This window comes from Bufo bufo, chromosome 6 (genome assembly GCF_905171765.1).
Source record: "Bufo bufo chromosome 6, aBufBuf1.1, whole genome shotgun sequence".
In the NCBI taxonomy this organism is placed as follows: domain Eukaryota; kingdom Metazoa; phylum Chordata; class Amphibia; order Anura; family Bufonidae; genus Bufo; species Bufo bufo.
Window position 1 is genome coordinate 385,402,257 of NC_053394.1, and position 18,433 is coordinate 385,420,689.

General features: G+C 46.6%; 1 long non-coding RNA gene across 1 annotated transcript; it reads right to left on the reverse strand.

Moving 5' to 3' along the window:
- Positions 1-1,153: 1,153 nt before the first annotated feature.
- LOC121003597 lies at positions 1,154-7,799 on the reverse strand. Its single transcript, XR_005779539.1, has 2 exons — positions 7,482-7,799; positions 1,154-1,350 (listed from the first exon to the last, which is right to left on the reverse strand). It is a non-coding gene; the product is annotated as an uncharacterized LOC121003597 (long non-coding RNA).
- Positions 7,800-18,433: the final 10,634 nt, after the last annotated feature.

Consider the following 18,433-nt stretch of genomic DNA (forward strand, 5'->3'; position numbering starts at 1 on the left):
GGATCTTTTCTATCGCCACTTATAATTTCCATTAGATCAGTATCAGTAGTAATTTCCTCAAGTGGTTCTACCTCATCATCCAAGTCATCAATATAGGCTGATAAATCTTCATCCTCCTCTCCTTCTGACTCCGAATGTTCACCCAAAGAAAACTGTGGGTCCTCTTCTCCTTCTAGCGCAATATCCTGTTCTTTTACCAGCTGAATTTTATTACAAAGTCTGGTATTCGGTTTTTTGAAAGGTGACAAATTTGTGATTTCTAATCTCTTTGAATGTTTTGCAGCACACAATGGTGTCGAAGATAAAATACCAGGCGATTGGTCTATGGATTCAGGGACGGGTTCATTATTGCTAGTGTCTGATTGGTTAGACTTTTCGACCTTTTCTAATATACCGAGTTCGCTGTCCTCATTTTCAGAACATTCAGTTTCCTCCAAGTCAGGTTTATCAATTTCTGTTGTCTTTTTTTTTTTCTGGTATTTTTTTTTTTTTCTATTACTCAATAAAGAGACGGGTGTCTTTCAAAATTTGATCGTGTCCAACAATAAATGGCACTGTGTTCCTCGTTGCCGACAAATTATTTTTTTAGTTTGTATACCGATATTGGCTTTTTTCACCAAACTTCTATCCAAAATAAATGTATTATGATATTTGGACCAATACAAATCTGTATTGGTCGATTTGTCCTTTTTTTGAGGTTGACTGGGAGGAGCAATTTGTACATCCATATCAGTTACAGTAGCTGTCAACGGAAGATTCAATGGTATAGTGCTTCCCAGCAAATTCATTTCGCTGGTAAATATTATGTTACCAGTAGATGTTCCTGCATCTGAACTAACTTGAATTGGAGGCATATTTGACACCTTTCTTTTCTTGGGCCTCCTTTTCACAGATGGCATAGTCTGTAAGATGGGCACTGTTAAAGCTTCATCTTGAGTATCAGAAATATTTGCAGAAGGCGTAGATGATCGTGAGACTGAACTCGTAAATGATTCAGAGCTAGACTGCCTTTCTTCTACTGTCCCTGCATATGTCTCAGTTATTGGTGGAAAAATGGTTGGAATTGCGTTTCGACGTAATTTTTTCTGTAAAACACCTTCTTCGTAAGCATAAAAATCTAAGTGTTTAGAGCACAATCGGTAATTGTCATGGATTTTTTTTTACTCAAATATTTTTTCTACCCATTCTTCAATATTGGGAAAATGATCCGGTGCCTGTTCAATCCATTTACGGATAATCCCACGATCTTTAGGAAAAACATGCATGATTATATTTTTCCCTTTGTCCCTCCAGGTGTTTCTACAACCCTTTATTATACACGAAGGCATGCTTTTTGATTTTTGAATTTATCTATAACGGGGAAAAAAGAAAAAAATTAAAATTTAGTACATTTTCTTATACAATTAATCAAAATATGATTATGTATATCAGTTAAAGTAATGAAGGCATATTGATTTCATATATACCCGCTTGACAATGGATGGGCAAAGTGCGCCCCTATACCTTTTGCAGAAGTACATATCCTATCATGCCTAAATTTACTTAGACAGTGCTCTGTTTCATGTTGTAAAAAATGACCTATTATGGCCCCGTTGACACGACCCCAATTGTACTCCGCATTTTGCAGCAAACAATTGCAGACCTATTCTTTTGTATGAGGCCACATGATGTACAGCCCGGAGACGGAGTTGTGGACCTGCAATTCCTTGTCTGTAATTGCTTTACCCGAAATAATTAGAGCATTACCTACGTTTGTCCAAAATTGCGGACAGAAGGAGGCATGTTCTACACAGTGTCGTCAAGTTGCGTAATGCACATTGCCAATGTCAGTGTTTTTCTGATCCATGGATACCTAAAACAAAAATTAGACTTGTGAATGGGGCCTTAGACCACATTCACACGTCCGTAAGTATTTAGCCGATCCATGGGTCCGTGGATCCACAAAACACTGACATTGGTAATGTGCTATCCGCAGGTTGCAGACCGCACATTGCCAACACTGCATAGAATATGCCTATTCCTGTCCAAAGTTGCGGTAAAGAGTAAGGCTACTTTCACACTAGCGCTTGATCGGATCCGTTCTGAACGGATCCGATCATATTAATGCAGACGGAGGCTCCGTTCAGTACGGATCCGTCTGCATTAATAACTTTGAAAAATTTCTAAGTGCGAAAGTAGCCTGAGCGGATCCGTTCAGACTTTCAATGTAAAGTCAATGGGGGACGGATCCGCTTGAAGATTGAGCCATATGGTGTCATCTTCAAGCGGATCCGTTCCCATTGACTTACATTGTAAGTCTGGACGGATCCGCACGCCTCCGCACGGCCAGGCGGACATCCGAACGCTGCAAGCAGCGTTCAGCTGTCCGCCTGGCCGTGCGGAGGCGAGCGGTGCGGAGGCTGAACGCCGCCAGACTGATGCAGTCTGAGCGGATCCGCATCCATTCAGACTGCATCAGGGCTGGACGGAAGCGTTCTGCTCCGCTCGTGAGCCCCTTCAAACGGAGCTCACGAGCGGACAGCAGAACGCTAGTGTGAAAGTAGCCTAAGACATGTTTTTTTTTTGGAAATGAACTGCGTAACTGGAAGTGCAGGTCTGCAACTCCGTTTCGGGGGTGCACATGATAGAAACAAATATGTACGCTATTCAGTTCCTAAAAATGCAGAACAGAATTTCAGACGTCTGAATGGAGTTTTATTGTATGCTATCATGTAGATAGCTGTATCATAATTGAAACACAAACATAGATTTTGATTTACCAATTGACAAATCGAATACAAACAATGGTAATTTGTATTTCGACAAAGGCTACATACACACTACTGCTGTGCAATTTGCAGTGCGTAAATTCTAGATCTGCAAAACACAGAAGTCGTCCGTGTGTTCCTCAATTTGCAGAATGGCACGGACAGCCATATATACAGTACAGACCAAAAGTTTGGACACACCTTCTCATTCAAAGAGTTTTCTTTATTTTCATGACTATGAAGGCATCAAAACTATGAATTAACACATGTGGAATTATATACATAACAAACAAGTGTGAAACAACTGAAAATATGTCATATTCTAGGTTCTTCAAAGTAGTCACCTTTTGCTTTGATTACTGCTTTGCACACTCTTGGCATTCTCTTGATGAGCTTCAAGAGGTAGTCCCCTGAAATGGTCTTCCAACAGTCTTGAAGGAGTTCCCAGAGATGCTTAGCACTTGTTGGCCCTTTTGCCTTCACTCTGCGGTCCAGCTCACCCCAAACCATCTCGATTGGGTTCAGGTCCGGTGACTGTGGAGGCCAGGTCATCTGGCGCAGCACCCCATCACTCTCCTTCATGGTCAAATATCCCTTACTTTCAAAGTTTTCCCAATTTTTCGGCTGACTGACTGACCTTAATTTCTTAAAGTAATGATGGGCACTCGTTTTTCTTTACTTAGCTGCTTTTTTCTTGTAATAATACCAATTCTAACAGTCTATTCAGTAGGACTATCAGCTGTGTATCCACCTGACTTCTCCTCAACGCAACTGATGGTCCCAACCCCATTTATAAGGCAAGAAATCCCACTTATTAAACCTGACAGGGCACCTGTGAAGTGAAAACCATTTCAGGGGACTACCTCTTGAAGCTCATCAAGAGAATGCCAAGAGTGTGCAAAGGAGTAATCAAAGCAAAAGGTGGCTTCTTTGAAGAACCTAGAATATGACATATTTTCAGTTGTTTCACACTTGTTTGTTATGTATATAATTTCACATGTGTTAATTCATAGTTTTGATGCCTTCAGTGTGAATCTACAATTTTCATAGTCATGAAAATAAAGAAAACTCTTTGAATGAGAAGGTGTGTCCAAACTTTTGGTCTGTACTGTATACAGTCGTGGCCAAAAGTTTTGAGAATGACACAAATATTAGTTTTCACAAAGTTTGCTGCTAAACTGCTTTTAGGTCTTTGTTTCAGTTGTTTCTGTGATGTAGTGAAATATAATTACACGCACTTCATACGTTTTAAAGGCTTTTATCGACAATTACATGACATTTATGCAAAGAGTCAGTATTTGCAGTGTTGGCCCTTCTTTTTCAGGACCTCTGCAATTCGACTGGGTATGCTTTCAATCAACTTCTGGGCCAATTCCTGACTGATAGCTACCCATTCTTTCATAATCACTTTTTGGAGTTTGTCAGGATTAGTGGGTTTTTGTTTGTCCACCCGCCTCTTGAGGATTGACCACAAGTTCTCAATGGGATTAAGATCTGGGGAGTTTCCAGGCCATAGACCCAAAATGTCAACGTTTTGGTCCCCGAGCCACTTAGTTATCACTTTTGGCTTATGGCACGGTGCTCCATCATGCTGGAAAATGCATTGTTCTTCACCAAACTGTTGTTGGATTGTTGGAAGAAGTTGCTGTTGGAGGGTGTTTTGGTACCATTCTTTATTCATGGGTGTGTTTTTGGGCAAAATTGTGAGTGAGCCCACTCCCTTGGATGAGAAGCAACCCCACACATGAATGGTCTCAGGATGCTTTACTGTTGGCATGACACAGGACTGATCGTAGCGCTCACCTTTTCTTCTCCGCACAAGCCTTTTTCCAGATGCCCCAAACAATCGGAAAGACGCTTCATCGGAGAATATGACTTTGCCCCAGTCCTCAGCAGTCCATTCACCATACTTTCTGCAGAAGATCAATCTGTCCCTGATGTTTTTTTTTTGGAGAGAAGTGGCTTCTTTGCTGCCCTTCTTGACACCAGGCCATCTTCCAAAAGTCTTCGCCTCACTGTGCATGCAGATGCGCTCACACCTGCCTGCTGCCATTCCTGAGCAAGCTCTGCACTGGTGGCACTCTGATCCCGCAGCTGAATCCTCTTTAGGAGACGATCCTGGCGCTTGCTGGACTTTCTTGGATGCCCTAAAGCCTTCTTAACAAGAATTGAACCTCTTTCCTTGAAGTTCTTGATGATCCTATAAATTGTTGATTGAGGTGCAATCTTAGTAGCCACAATATCCTTACCTGTGAAGCCATTTTTATGCAACGCAATGATGGCTGCACGCGTTTCTTTGCAGGTCACCATGGTTAACAATGGAAGAACAATGATTCCAAGCATCAGACTCCTTTTAACATGTCAAGTCTGCCATTTTAACCTAATCAGCCTGACATAATGATCTCCAGCCTTGTGATCGTCAACATTCTCACCTGAGTTAACAAGACGATTACTGAAATGATCTCAGCAGGTCCTTTAATGACAGCAATGAAATCCAGTGGAAAGGTTTTTTTGGGATTAAGTTAATTTTCATGGCAAAGAAGGACTATGCAATTCATCTGATCATTCTTCATAACATTCTGGAGTATATGCAAATTGCTATTATAAAAACTTAAGCAGCAACTTTTCCAATTTCCAATATTTATGTAATTCTCAAAACTTTTGGCCACGACTGTATATTCCAATATACTGATATTTTTAACAGCCAATAATATAAATTTAACATTTTTCGAATGAACATGAAATGGAGCAAAGGATGCGGACAGCACAAACAGTGTTGTGCGCATCCTTTGTGGCCCTATTGAAGTGAATGGTTCCGCCGCCAAGATGCAAAAAATACAGCTCGGATGTATACCAAACACAATTATAGTGTGCATGAAGCCTAAAGCGGCTTCAAACGGGCCTATGTCGCCCGTGCCTTGCGAATTGCGGGCCGCAGGGCACATAGCATGTGGAAGCCGCAAGGTTATCATAGCCACATTCATTTGAATGGGTCCGCGATCCCTCCATTCAGCAAGAAATTGTGGATGCTCTATCTTTTTGCGGTACGGAAGGACGTAACTGAACCAAAGAAAGCACTCCGTAGTGATTGAGTAGTGTTCCTTTTGTCCTTCTGTTCCGCATATCAGGATTTGCCGCCCAATTAAATGGGTCGACATCTGTGATGCGTAAGGGCTACCGACCCCTACACGTATAGTGCAGATCCGCAATACGCGCACGGGAGCCTTACGCCCGTGTGAAGCCGCCCTAATACTGATTATCCATATTTATGTCAAATATATGAAAGTTCAGTAGTATCAATTATGGCCCCTACACACAACCATATGCGTCCCGTGGCCTTGCTACAGCCTGAAAATTGCGTGCTATCATACACAAACAATTTTGGCAGCTGCAGCAGATCTTACACCCATAACGAACATTGGTCAATTCATGAAAAAGGATTTTTATATTTTTTCTTTGTGGCTGAACGGAAGTACGGGACAAAACCCCACGGAATCACTCCTTAGGCCTCTTTCACACGGGCGTTGCGGAAAAATGTGCGGGTGCGTTGCGGGAACACCCGCGATTTTTCCGCGCGAGTGCAAAACATTGTAATGCGTTTTGCACTCGCGTGAGAAAAATCGCGCGTGTTTGGTACCCAAACCCGAACTTCTTCACAGAAGTTCGGGCTTGGGATCGGTGTTCTGTAAACAGTATTATTTTCCCTTATAACATGGTTATAAGGGAAAATAGCATTCTGAATACAGAATGCATAGTAAAACAGCGCTGGAGGGGTTAAAAAAATAAATAAAAATAATTTAACTCACCTTAATCCACTTGCTCACGATGCCCGGCATCTCCGTCTGACTCTTTTACTGTATAGGACCTGTGGTGAGCATTAACTATAGTTTAAGGACCTGGGATGACGTCACTCCGGTCATCACATGGTACGTCACATGATCTTTTACCATGGTGAATCACCATGGTAAAAGATCATGTGACGTACCATGTGATGACCGGAGTGACGTCATCCCAGGTCCTTGAACTATAGTTAATGCTCTCCACAGGTCTTATACAGTAAAAGAGACAGACGGAGATGCCGGCTACGCGAGCAAGTGGATTAAGGTGAGTTAAATGATTTATTTTTATTTTTTAACCCCTCCAGCGCTGTTTTACTATGCATTCTGTATTCAGAATGCTATTATTTTCCCTTATAACCATGTTATAAGGGAAAATAATAAGGTTCGGGTCTCCATCCCGATCGTCTCCTAGCAACCGTGCGTGAAAATAGCACCGCATCCGCACTTGCTTGCGGATGCTTGTGATTTTCACGCAACCCCATTCATTTCTATGGGGCCTGCGTTACGTGAAAAACGCACAAAGAGGAGCATGCTGCGATTTTCACGCAACGCAAAAGTGATGCGTGAAAATCACCGCTCGTGTGCACAGCCCCATAGAAATGAATGGGTCGGTATTCAGTGCGGGTGCAATGCGTTCACCTCCCGCATCGCACCCGCGCGGAATACTCGCTCGTGTGAAAGGGGCCTTAGTGCTTCTATACGGTTCTGTTACATGCTTCTGTTCTGCATCTCTGGATTTCAGGAAGCATTGAAGGAAATTGTTCTACATCCGTGAGGTATAATGGGCACTCAACTAAGCACATGCTTTTTTAAATGCACCATTGAGGATCGCAATACAAACGAGGAGCGCAGAGGTTCATGAGAAATAGGTGTTACAAAAATAATAATCCTTTACCTTTCAAAGCAGGCAACCGTAAGAATTCTTTGGTCAACCGATGTCAGTTAGTTGATTGGTTTCACGAAACACCTTGATGACACTCGTGAAACGAAGTAGAAATCACTGTTATGTGGTACTGTATTAGATAAATACAATAAATATGTCAAATTTTATTTACCAAACAATTTTCATTGTACTAACACACAGCATACAATACATAAAATTGTCCCAAAAATCTCTGCATACAATTGAATAGTCCACAGTGTCTATTTTACTGCATAATTTTGTCCCCGTTGGCCATCCATATTATACAGTGGTCCCCTGAGTCCCGACATCCCATACAGTTGTCCTGTGAGTCCCTACATCCCATACACTGGTCCCCTTTGTCCATACATCCCATACAGTGGTCCCCTTTGTCCATACATCCCATACAGTGGTCCCCTGAGTCCATCCATATCATACAGTGTTCCCCTGTGTCCCTATATTCTATATTGATGTCAAAATTACTGTCCCCTGTGCCACACCGATTGTAATTGTTATCACCCCTCTGTGTCCCGGAATTAGGTAAATGTGTCCCCTTTGTTCAACACAATAGTGTTGTCTTTCATTGCCCCTACAATACAATTTGTCAAACACTCTGTGTCCGTAAATTGGGTAAATGTGTCCTCTTTGTGTCCCAAAAATATTGTGGGCTTTCATTGCCCCTACAATACAATTTCTCAGCCACTCTGTGTCTGTATATTAGGTAAATGTGTCCCCTTTGTGTCCAAAAAATAAAGTGGGTTTTTCAATGACCCTCATACTCATATTGTCAGCCAATCTGTGTGCAGAAATTAGCTACATTCAGTTGCCCCCAGTGTGCATCTATTTCATATAGTTGCCCCCAGTGTCCATACAATTCATATAGTTGCCCCCAGTGTGCATCCATTTCATATAGTTGCCCCCAGTGTCCATACAATTCATATAGTTGCCCCCAGTGTGCATCCATTTTATATAGTTGCCCCCAGTGTCCTTACAATTCATATAGTTGCCCCCAGTGTCCATACATATCATAGAGTTGCCCCCAGTGTCCATACATATCATAGAGTTGCCCCCAGTGTCCATACATATCATAGAGTTGCCCCCAGTGTCCATACAATTCATAGAGTTGCCCCCAGTGTGCATCCATTTTATATAGTTACCCCCAATGTCCATAAAATTCATATAGTTGCCCCCAGTGTGCATAAAATTCATATAGTTGCCCCCAGTGTCCATACAATTCATATAGTTGCCCCCAGTGTCCATACATATCATAGAGTTTCCCCCAGTGTCCATACAATTCATTGAGTTTCCCCCAGTGTCCATACAATTCATCGAGTTTCCCCCAGTGTCCATACAATTCATCGAGTTTCCCCCAGTGTCCATACAATTCATCGAGTTTCCCCCAGTGTCCATACAATTCATAGAGCTGCCCCCAGTGTCCATACATAGCATAGAGTTGCCCCCAGTGTCCATACAATTCATAGAGCTGCCCCCAGTGTCCATACATAGCATAGAGTTGCCCCCAGTGTCCATACAATTCATAGAGTTGCCCCCAGTGTCCATACAATTGCCCCCTTTGAATTCATGATGAACCCCCTTTATTGCCCCATTCAATAATCGTTGGTGGATTAGTGGGCCAGTAGAAATTATGCTTACCTATTAGGAGATAGTATCCCGGTCCTCCGACCTCCGTCCACTCACTCCGCTGACTCGCCCGAACTGTTCGGATGCCCGCGCATGCGCAGCTCTATCTCAGACGCGCTGGATATACTGCGCATGCGTGGACGTGCGCGTTCAAGTATTACAGGAGAGGCCGATGGATATCTTAGGCTGTGGTGCACAGGAGCAGCACATGGATGCGGCCGGCGAGATGAGGCCGTATCCATGGGACACCAGGATAAACACAGGGTTCGAAAAGGACCTTTCTTAGGACGAATGGTATGTTTTTTTAAATGACATATATAATAAGAAATGTTCAGTGGGGGGCAATGATTTAATGAAAGCCTATTTAATGTAGTGGGAATACCCCTTTAAGCATAAAAAATAATAATATGGTGAGACGGTTGAAAGTACTCTTCTAATATGATTTAATCGAGCAGTTTTGATGGGGGGGGGGGGGGGGGGGGGAGAGTTTTTTTTGACACTCGCCCTGAGAGAAATTTTACCTAGAAAATGCACTGGTTGCCACCACCAGAATGACGTCATTGCAGAGATCAGCAGTGTGGCATTTTTTTGTGTGTCTGCCTCTGATAACAGCGATGCCATTTGCAACCTGTGCCAAAAGAAACTGAGTCGTGGGAAGTCCAACACCCACCTAGGTACAACTGCTTTGCGAAGGCACATGATCTCACATCACAAACGCCTATGGGATCAACACATGATGACGAGTACAAGCAGCACACAAGCTCAAAGCCGCCATCCTCCTCCTGGTCCAGCATCTTCAGCCACGTCAACCACTGCTGTCCTCCTTGCCCCCTCTCAACCATCCGCCACTCCGTCTCTCGCCTTGAGCAGTTCCTGCTCATCTGCCCACAGTCAGGTGTCTGTCAAGGAAATGTTTGAGCGTAAGAAGCCAATGTCACAAAGTCACCCCCTTGCCCGGCATCTGACAGCTGGCTTGTCGGAACTCTTAGCCCGCCAGCTTTTACCATACAAGCTGGTGGAGTCTGAGGCCTTCAAAAAATTTGTAGCTATTGGGACACCGCAGTGGAAGGTAGCCGGCCGAAATTTCTTTGCACAAAAGGCAATCCCCAACCTGTACTCGATTGTGCAAAAGGAAGTCATGGCATGTCTGGCACACAGTGTTGGGGCAAGGGTCCATCTGACCACTGATTCCTGGTCTGCAAAGCACGGTCAGGGCAGGTATATCACGTACACTGCGCATTGGGTAAACCTGCTGACGGCTGCCAAGCATGGAATGCGTGGCTCTGCAGAGGAGTTGGTGACACCGCCACGACTTGCAGGCAGGCCTGCTGCCACCTCCTCTACTCCTCCTACTCCATCCTCTTCCATAACCTCCTCGGCTGAGTCCTCTTCTGCTGCTGCGTCTTGCTCCACATCAACTGCACCCCCCCAGCTCCCCAGGGGCTATTCCACATCCCGGATACGATAGTGTCACGCCGTCTTGGGGTTGACTTGCCTGAAAGCAGAGAGTCACACCGGACCAGCACTCCTGTCCGCCCTGAACGCACAGGTGGATCAGTGACTGACTCCGCACCAACTGGAGATCGGCAAAGTGCTATGTGACAACGGAAGCAATTTGTTGGCGGCATTGAATTTGGGCAAGTTGACGCATGGCACATGTGTGTAATCTGATCATACAACGCTTTGTGCATAAGTACCCAGGCTTACAGGACGTCCTCAAGCAGGCCAGGAAGGTGTGTGGCCATTTCAGGCGTTCCTACACGGCCATGGCGCACTTTTCAGAAAAAACAACATGCCAGTGAGGCTCTTGATTTGAGACAGCCCGACACGTTGGAATTCAATACTACTGGTGGGCCGCACTGTGGGCATACTACTGGGGGGGCCGCACTGTGGGCATACTACTGGGGGGGCCGCACTGTGGGCATACTACTGGGGGGGGCGCACTGTGGGCATACTACTGGGGGGGGCGCACTGTGGGCATACTACTGGGGGGGGCGCACTGTGGGCATACTACTGGGGGGGGCGCACTGTGGGCATACTACTGGGGGGGCGCACTGTGGGCATACTACTGGGGGGCCGCACTGTGGGCATACTACTGGGGGGCCGCACTGTGGGCATACTACTGGGGGGCCGCACTGTGGGCATACTACTGGGGGGCCGCACTGTGGGCATACTACTGGGGGGCCGCACTGTGGGCATACTACTGGGGGGGGCCGCACTGTGGGCATACTACTGGGGGGGGCGCACTGTGGGCATACTACTGGGGGGGGCGCACTGTGGGCATACTACTGGGGGGGGCGCACTGTGGGCATACTACTGGGGGGCCGCACTGTGGGCATACTACTGGGGGGCCGCACTGTGGGCATACTACTGGGGGGCCGCACTGTGGGCATACTACTGGGGGGCCGCACTGTGGGCATACTACTGGGGGGCCGCACTGTGGGCATACTACTGGGGGGCCGCACTGTGGGCATACTACTGGGGGGCCGCACTGTGGGCATACTACTGGGGGGCCGCACTGTGGGCATACTACTGGGGGGCCGCACTGTGGGCATACTACTGGGGGGCCGCACTGTGGGCATACTACTGGGGGGCCGCACTGTGGGCATACTACTGGGGGGCCGCACTGTGGGCATACTACTGGGGGGCCGCACTGTGGGCATACTACTGGGGGGCCGCACTGTGGGCATACTACTGGGGGGCCGCACTGTGGGCATACTACTGGGGGGCCGCACTGTGGGCATACTACTGGGGGGCCGCACTGTGGGCATACTACTGGGGGGCCGCACTGTGGGCATACTACTGGGGGGCCGCACTGTGGGCATACTACTGGGGGGCCGCACTGTGGGCATACTACTGGGGGGCCGCACTGTGGGCATACTACTGGGGGGCCGCACTGTGGGCATACTACTGGGGGGCCGCACTGTGGGCATACTACTGGGGGGCCGCACTGTGGGCATACTACTGGGGGGCCGCACTGTGGGCATACTACTGGGGGGCCGCACTGTGGGCATACTACTGGGGGGCCGCACTGTGGGCATACTACTGGGGGGCCGCACTGTGGGCATACTACTGGGGGGCCGCACTGTGGGCATACTACTGGGGGGCCGCACTGTGGGCATACTACTGGGGGGCCGCACTGTGGGCATACTACTGGGGGGCCGCACTGTGGGCATACTACTGGGGGGCCGCACTGTGGGCATACTACTGGGGGGGCCGCACTGTGGGCATACTACTGGGGGGGCCGCACTGTGGGTATACTACTGGGGGGGCCGCACTGTGGGCATACTACTGGGGGGGCCGCAATGTGGGCATACTACTGGGGGGGGCGCAATGTGGGCATACTACTGGGGGGCGCAATGTGGGCATACTACTGGGGGGCACAATGTGGGCATACTACTGGGGGGCACAATGTGGGCATACTACTGGGGGGCACAATGTGGGCATACTACTGGGGGGCCGCACTGTGGGCATACTACTGGGGGGCCGCACTGTGGGCATACTACTGGGGGGCACAATGTGGGCATACTACTGGGGGGCCGCACTGTGGGCATACTACTGGGGGGCTGCAATGTGGGCATAAATACTGCGCGGTGGCATGCAGGGGGAATAATTACTATGTGGGGGCATTAAGGGGACTGGTTGGGAATCGGAGTATAGGTATGTTTTGGGCGGAGTTAGAGGCGTGGCCTAGAGTGGAAATATTTGCTGCCGCACAATGTGTCCCTCTTTGTCGGTTTACACAGTTGGGAGGTTTGGGAAGGTGTAAAGGTCCTGAAGGCTGCTCCCTGCTGCATCTATAACGCAGGTCTGAACAGCCTTACAGGTGCGGAGCTGGTGAGCGCTCCTCTTACCTGGATGGAGCGTGTCCTCCTCTGTGCTGCAGGAGGAAGTAAAAGACCTGTGGTGATGTCATGACCATGTGATCAGGTGTGGGAGGAGTCGGGCTCCAGTCTGTGCTGCGGGAGAAAGTAAAGGACCTGTGATGATGTCACGACCATGTGATCATGTGTGGGCGGAGTCATGGAGATCACATGACCGGGTCTAGCTGCTCTGTGTGTGCAGGGCTCTGCTGTGCAGTTTGTAATTCCAGTCTGTATGTAGCAGAGCTGTAAGCCTGTAATGTTTGTATAGATGAGCTGTATCCGTGTAATGTCTGTGTAGTTGAGCTGTATGTGCATACAACCAAGCTGTTTATGTGTAATATGCCTCTGAAGAGTTCTATCAGTGTGTGCAGCAGAGCCGTGTATGTGTAATGTTCAGTTACTACAGCAGAGTCTTTGTCATGTCCATGCAGCAGAGCTGTGTATGTGTAATGTTCAGTTACTACAGCGGAGTCTTTGTCATGTCCATGCAGCAGAGCTGTGTATGTGTAATGTTCAGTTACTACAGCGGAGTCTTTGTCATGTCCATGTAGCAGTGCCGGCGATGTAATCTGCTGGTATCAGGGCTCTGTGTGTGCTCAGGAGATGTTAAGGGGTAACTCTATCGCCCGGATATCACCCCAATGTCAGACCCACCTCCAGGACCCGCAGCTGTCTCTAACCCAGAGCTCACCGTGCAGGCCCGGCCACCCTCCATTCATCTGATATGTGTGTGAGAGGGGCGAGAGCTTGTGGTGTCCTAGAAGAGAGCTGCTGCATCGTGAGGGAAGATATAGTGGAGAGCGGTAGAGGAGTCACAGAGCGTTCCAGACGTCGGTGTTCCTACGAGGGAGCTCTAGTGTATGGACTGGGGGGGGGGCTGTATATTCACTTACAGGGGTTCTGCTGGTGTATTTACTGACCTGTCCTCTGGATAGATCATCAGCATCTGATCGGCGGGGGCCGACACTGAGGACCCCCACCGATCAGCTGTTTGAGAAGGCAGCGGTTGGGGGCATCTACTGGGGGCCCTATATATTGACATTATATACTGGCATACATTATGGGGGCACTATGGAGAGGTGTGGGAGAGAAGCACTATGGGGGCATCTACTGGGGGACATTATATAGGGGCATTTTATACTGGCACATTATGGGGGCACTATAGGAGCAGCTACTTGGGGCACTATATAGAAACATAGAATGTGTCGGCAGATAAGAACCATTTGGCCCATCTAGTCTGCCCAATATATCTGAATACTATGGATAGCCCCCGGCCCTATCTTATATGAAGGCTAGCCTTATGCCTATCCCATGCATGCTTAAACTCCTTCACTATATTTGCAGCTACCACTTCTGCAGGAAGGCTATTCCATGCATCCACTACTCTCTCAGTAAAGTAATACTTCCTGATATTACTTTTAAACCTTTGCCCCTCTAATTTAACACTATGTCCTCTTGTAGCAGTTTTTCTTCTTTTAAATCTTCTCTCCTCTTTTACCTTGTTGACTCCCTATAGGAGTATTTTATAGTAGCACAAATTATGGGGGCGCAATGAGGACCTGAGCTCAATTGGAGGCACGAAGAAAGTTTTTTTGTACTGGCACATAGTAGGGGGCACTGGCACACATTATGGTGTGCACTATGGGGACATTGTCTCTACTAGAGGCACTAAGGGGAGGTATTTTTGTACTGCCACACAACGGGGCATTCTTTTGTACTGGCGCACATTATAAGTGGGTATTTTTTCTACTGTCACATATTATAAAGAGAGTTATTACTACCGGGGGCATTATGGTGAGCTTTATTACAACTGGGAGACTATGAGAAACATGAATACGAGGGATGAGCGAATCGACTTTGGATGAAATGTTTGGATACTGTACGTACCACTTGAAACCGAACCCGAGTTCAGGAAATGTTTTTTTACAGTAGAAATCAATTTATGAAGTTATTACGTGAAGTCTCGCGACACTTTGCAAAGCAATAACTTTAGCTCATCAGAGCCAATACATTCTAATTCTGTACTACTCTAATGAATACTAGGGGAGCATTATTACTGTTGGGGCACAATGGGGACATTATTACTGTTGGGGGCACTAGTACTACTAAGTGCTCTCTGGCAGATAATGATTTCTATTGGTGGGACATTTGGGAGCACTAGTACTGTGGGGGGCACCCTGGCACAGTATCAGCTTACCAACATTATTTTGGGGGACATTCTGTTTACACTATTTGCTGAAAAAAGTTATTTTTTACAGCACTTTGTGCAAATAATTATTGGAGGGGGCACTGTCTGTGTGGTGCTCATATTTTCAGGGGGGGTATCTGTTTCTGCAGTATAGTATTGGGGAGCACAGCGGGCACAGTATTGGGGGTGGCAGGATGATGGGAAGCTAGGATGTCTGTCAAACTCTGCAGAGACAAGAGATGGCTGAAAGAAATCATCATGGCGGTCTGGTCTGAATGGAGAAGATGAGGAATGAGAATGTCTACATCAGACATGCCCGATGTGTGGAATGCCCGATGTGTGCCTCATGACAGTGGGGAGGTGTCAGCCGTCAGGCTGTGTTCATATCACTGCTTATTTTTCTGTTCCTCTGATCTGTCAGAAGAACAGCCAAAAAAAGAGGATCCTGTATTTTGAGCCTCCGCCTTCAAACCGTCAGCATTTGATCAATATTTTTAAGGCAAAAACAGGAGTGGGTCCAAAACAGAAAAGACACATGAAGGAAGTATTTGCCTGTGTTCTGGACCCACTCCTGCTTTTAGCTTCCAAATCATGATAAAATCCAGATGTAAAATTCTGACTGTGTGATAGAGGCCTCATGCTTAATTTGTATAAATTTTGACCATTTGTGTCTGAAATCTGTTTTATTCAAATGGAAAAGAAGTCCTGCATGCCAGTGCTCCAGACTACAAAAAAAATAGAGAGGGAGGAATAAATAGCCTCACCAATTACCTAAAGAACAACACCTGGGAGGAGGTGGGATTCAGTTCAAACCCACAACAAAACAAACTGTCAGATCTCAGCAAACTGCAGCAAGTCCTCCTGACATATCTCCTCAGAACACCCACAGGGCAGGGCGTGACAGTACCTTGCCCTAATGCTTGCTCAAAGACCTTCAGTTTAGCTAATGTAGCTGCTTTTTCCCTTTCTGTTTAGAGAATTTTTAGTTGGGCTTCTGCCTCCATCTGCGCCATTTCTGCTTTGTTCTTTGCCATTTCTGCCTCCTTTGCTTTCTTCTTTGCCATTTCTGCCTCCATCTTTTTCCTCCTTCTTTGCGATCTCAGCCTCCTTCTTAGCAAAGGTACTTCTTACACTAGCTTCCTCTGATTCTGCCCGGATCGCCATAAGCTTGTCATGCACGCAAATCTTCCGGAACGAGAGGTTTTGGAAGATGAAAGCGTATATTTGGTTAAAGTTTATCGATCCTTCTCTTGGAGGAGATTCTTTCTCTCTCTCAACTCTTTTCAAGCATCATCAAAATTGGAGTCGCTCAGGAAAGTGATGTACTTTTCAGACAGTCGCTGATAGCAGACATAGGCGTTAGTTACGATTCAACACTGTGGTTAACTTTGGTGCATAATTGTTATAGAGCTGCTATATAGTGTTCAGTTGTTTGCCATAAATCATTTAAATTTTCACTGAACTCTTCTTTGGTTGCCTCAAAGTTCTCTCTAATCTTTTGTGTTGGTTTGATAACACGTTTAGATCGTACAGTTTGTTCTTCAGCGGACATGGACTCTGCTTCCTGAATATCTGAGTTTTTGGGAGCAGAGGGAGTTTCCATATGTTCAGTGACCTAGAAATCCACAGAGCCTCTTGTGGACATGTTATTTCTATGGAAGTGGTACTGTCTCTTTAAGAAAGTATTTCAGCTTGCTCACTGTGCTTAAGAAGCCACGTGCATGTAAGATGGCCGACAGCTCTAAGCTTGTGTCACAGGCGCCAAAGGCGCACTTGGTCTCCCATCAGCCGCAGACCTGCTGCTTAGCTTCGGGAGCGAGGATCTGTGTTTGGCCTCGTTCCCAGGGCGGCTTTGCTAGCAGGGAGGCTCCCTGCTCCTAGGTCTGCCTTGAGCGCCGAGCTGATCACTCGACTTGTCTGTCTGTCGGTCATGTGACGCTGGCCACGTCACATGACCCTCAGACCCCACTATAAATACAGGCAGCCTGCTAGCCACAGGTTGCCTGTTAATTCTAGGTTCCTGGCTATTTGTTGGACTACTGAATACTCACCTGATCCTGACGATCCTTTGCCTGCTCCTCCTGTACTGCGCATCCCTCCTGGTATTCTGACCTCGGCTCCCACCTGACTACTCTTTGCGGACTCCTCTGGTACTTCTCTACTCTCCTGGTATTTGACCCCGGCTTCTCCTGACCATTCTTTGCTTAACCCTTTGTACCGCGTAGCTCTCTTGGTTCTGACCCGGTCCGTTCACGTTCCGTATTTTGTCTTGTCTGTCTTCCCTGCACATATCCTAAGTAAGGGACTGTCGTCCAGTTGTCCCCTGTCATCAGGACTCGTGAGGCAAGTAGGCAGGGCCAGGGGTGAGGGTGGAGCACAGTGGTCACTATCCTTCCCCTGTGTGTGTGTGGACGTGACCGTTACACATACACACAAAGTACCCAGACTTTTTCTTCACACAACCGGTGCTGGGAGGGCCCTAGAGTTCTTAGTCACCATAAACTGGATTGAGCTACACAGAAACTAGGCTTATAGCACTAGCGGACTCTTAGTGGACATTACCTGGGATGAGGGTCGCATGGAAAAGAAGGAACAGAGGGCAATGTAAGAATCAAGCATACAGTCTTACGGGTAATGGACGAAACTAGTCATTTGATTAGTTATTAATATAAGGCAATACTTCCAGACCATACTAACAGCATTTTAGTAGTTTGGCTTCTGCAGAATCTTACCTCAAGGTTAGCATTCATCAGAAAGACAGAAAGAACAGTCTGGCCTTAAAGCTACAGTTTACCACAGTTGAGACCATTTCCATCACAGATGGGCAGGACCCCCAGTAGTATGAATGAAGAGGAGTTGTAAGGTATTGGTAGATCAGTACGTGTCTGGAATATAAATCCCAATGTGGGAAGGTAGTAGGAGAAGGTTTTAAAAGTGATAAATATTTTATGTGGATTTTGATATAAGAGTGTAATGTGATCTTATTGGTAATGAAAACAAGTTTTTTACCTGTAATGGGATGGATAATGCAACTTGTAATCATCAGCTGTGTAATATGGGGGGAGGGGGTTAAATAACCTCCTGCCCTAGGTGTGTTAGATTCTCCTACATGCGAAACCCGGGTCGGGCTGTGCGAAAGACCACTGTTGTAATGACATGCTGAAAAATGACTTCCTTTCTGTGAGTATAATAAAACGGAGGATTTTAACCGTGCTGGTGGTACTCTCACTACTGTGCGGTTTATGACATCT